This window comes from Petaurus breviceps, unplaced genomic scaffold, assembly GCF_028583685.1.
Source record: "Petaurus breviceps papuanus isolate PSGF00001 unplaced genomic scaffold, PetGlider_PUasm1.0 173, whole genome shotgun sequence".
NCBI lineage: Eukaryota > Metazoa > Chordata > Mammalia > Diprotodontia > Petauridae > Petaurus > Petaurus breviceps.
Genome location: NW_027185759.1, coordinates 26,474,904 through 26,475,471, shown reverse-complemented (window position 1 = coordinate 26,475,471; position 568 = coordinate 26,474,904).

Sequence of the window (568 nt, the reverse complement as noted above, 5' to 3'; positions counted from 1 at the left end):
AAGTTGAATCTTACTTTCATGTTAAAATACTTTAGCCTCTCCCTATCACTCTTCTTCTGATTGAGAACTTCTCTTATCAAAAGAACTGATGCAATTTTTAGTATTTCTTTCTCCAAATTGAAATGTTCTCAGTTGTTTCTCTAAAATCCTGCTATTTTCCAGTCACCATTCAGGTACTATCTCAATTTTACATGGAAGTTATCACTAGGATAGTCAAATCAAAATTACTTCTAAAAATGGAGTGGAAATGCAACTGATAATTTTAAAATAATCTCTATTAAAAAACATTCCTGTTTTGCTCCATATTCCCATTTCTGATTGCAAAGTGTATTTTCCAATATGCACATAAAATTCTCTCTTGAATTTGTTACTTTCATTTAACCCAGAAGATCTGCCATTTAAAAAATTTCCTGTAGAATCATACAAAAATGCATAGAATTATAGAATCTCAGATTTGGAAGGGACCTAAGCAGTCACCTCTATGCTAGCTCACATTCCAGAAAGTTAGACTAAGGCTTTTTGGAAGGAAGGAAGGAAGGAAGGAAGGAAGGAAGGAAGGAAGGAAGGA